Raw genomic sequence first — 2,698 nt, 5'->3', positions numbered from 1 at the left:
TTGACATAGTGCCAAGTGCCAGTTGCTGTTTTTCCATGTTTTTTACATTGCAGAAAATCAATATCAAATGGAGTCCAAATGCCACAAAACTTTACGGAGAATTTTTATGGGCCAGAAGGAACACAACGGGCCCTGGCTGCGCCTGGGGGTGCCCCAAGGGGAGCACAACCCACCGGGGCGCGCCAGGAGGCCCAGGCGCGCCCTGGTGGGTTGTGCCCACCTCGAGTGCCCCCGAGACCGCCTCTTTGCTCAATAAATACCCCAATATTCCCATAAACCCTAGGGGAGTCGACAAAACATTCATCCAGCCGCCGCAGAGTCCAGAACCACCAGATCCAATCTAGACACCATCTCGGCTGGGGTTCACCACCTCCATTGGTGCCTCTCCAATGATGCGTGAGTAGTTCTTTGTAGAACTTCGGGTACGTAGTTAGTAAATCGATGGCTTCCTCTCTCTCTCTCTCTCTTGATTCTCAATACAATGGTCTCTTGGATATCCATATGATGTAACTCTTTTGCGGTGTGTTTGTTGGGATCGATGGACTTTGAGTTTATGATCAGATCTATCTTTTTATATCCATGAAAGTATTTGAGTTTCTTTGATCTATTTTATGCATGATTGCTTATAGCCTCATATTTCTTCTCTAAAATTTGGGTTTTGTTTGGCCAACTTGATCTATTTATCTTGCAATGGGAAGAGGTGCTTTGTAGTCGGTTCGATCTTACGATGCTTGATCCCAGTGACAGAAGGGGAACCGACACGTATGTATCGTTGCTACGAAGGATAAAACGATGGGGTCTATATCTACATAGATAGATCTTGTCTACATCATGTCATCGTTCTTATTGCATTACTCCATTTCTCCATGAACTTAATACACTAGATGCGTGCTGGATAGCGGTCGATGTGTGGAGTAATAGTAGTAGATGCAGGCAGGAGTCGGTCTACTAATCTGTGACGTGATGCCTATGTAATGATCATTGCCTGGATATCGTCATGAGTATTTTAAGTTCTATCAATTGCCCAACAGTAATTTGTTCACCCACCTTTTGCTATTCTTCTCGAGAGAAGCCACTAGTGAAACCTATGGCCCCCGTGTCTCTTTCTCATATTATTTGCCTTTGCGATCTATTTTCTTTTGCGTTTATTTTCAGATCTATTAATCCAAAAACCCAAAAATATGTTGTTGCAATTTATTCTTATTTACTTATTTGGCGTTCGATCTATCAATCTACTACAAATTTATCTCACGTCTGTTTGCCTATCTTGAGGCGCCGTACCCCGGAAGGGATTGACAACCCCTTTAACACGTCGGGTTGCGAGAAGTTGTTATTTGTGTGCAGGTGTTGTTTACGTTGTGTTGCTTGGTTCTCCTTCTGATTCGATAACCTTGGTTTCATATCTGAGGGAAATACCTATTGCCGCTGTGCTGCATCATCCCTTCCTCTTTGGGGAAATACCAACGTAGTTTCAAGTGACATCAAAAGGAATTTCTGGCGCCGTTGCCGGGGAGGATCTTCAAGATATACCAGGTTCCTAATCACAAATCTCATCTCCTTGCAATTTACATTATTTTCCATTTTCCTCTCGGTTTTCTCTCCCCCACTTCACAAAAAATTGCCATTTTATTCGTCCATCTTTTCCGTTTGCCGTTTTCTTGTTGGATCTATTTTTGAGTGCAATCTTGTTGTGTGGTCATCATGACTCAAGAGAACACCAAGCTATGTGATTTCTTAAATACCAACAACAATGATTTTATCGACACTCCGCTTGCTCCTCCCGCCACTAGTGCGGAGACTTGTGATATTAATACTGCTTTGCTGAATCTTGTTATGAAAGACCAATTTTCCGGTACTCCTAATGAGGATGCCACGTACCATCTTAATACCTTCATGGAATTATGCGATATGCAAAAGAAAAAAGATGTGGATAATGATGTGGTCAAGATGAAATTATTTCCGTTTTCTTTGCGTGGTTCTGCAAAAAATTGGTTCTCTTATTTGCCGCGCAATAGTATCGATTCTTGGAATAACTGCAAAGATGCATTATCACTAAGTATTTTCCGCCCGCAAAAAATATTTCCCTTAGAACCCAGATCATGAATTTCAAGCAACTTGAACATGAGCATGTTGCACAATCTTGGGAAAGGATGAAAATAATGCTAAGGAATTGCCCAACTCATGGGTTAAATCTTTGGATGATCATACAACAATTTTATGCGGAGTTGAATTTTCTTTCTCGTAATCTTTTAGATTCCGCTACAGGTGGTACTATTATGGAAATTACCTTGGGTGAAGCCACCAAATTTCTTGATAATATTATGGCGAATTATTCGCAATGGCATACCGAAAGGGCTCCTACTAGTTAAAAAGTTAATTCTATTGAAGAAATTTCTTCTTTGAGTGAAAAAGTTGATGCTCTTGTGAAATTGTTTGCTTGTAGAAGTGCTCCTATTGATCTTAATGATATGCCTTTGTCTACTTTGATTGAGCAAAATAGTGATGCCATAGATGTGAATTTTATTTCTCACAATAATTTCAACAACAATGCTTATAGAGTTATTTTAATCCTAGGCCTTTTTCTAGTAATTCCTATAATAATTATGGTAATTCCTATGGAAATCAATCTTATAATAATAATAGGAACACCTCTGATCTTGAGAACAATATTATAGAATTTATCAATACACAAAAAGTT

Source organism: Triticum aestivum, chromosome 7A (genome assembly GCF_018294505.1).
Source record: "Triticum aestivum cultivar Chinese Spring chromosome 7A, IWGSC CS RefSeq v2.1, whole genome shotgun sequence".
In the NCBI taxonomy this organism is placed as follows: domain Eukaryota; kingdom Viridiplantae; phylum Streptophyta; class Magnoliopsida; order Poales; family Poaceae; genus Triticum; species Triticum aestivum.
The sequence above is the reverse complement of the archived record's forward strand: the minus strand, read 5'-3'. Positions refer to the sequence as shown.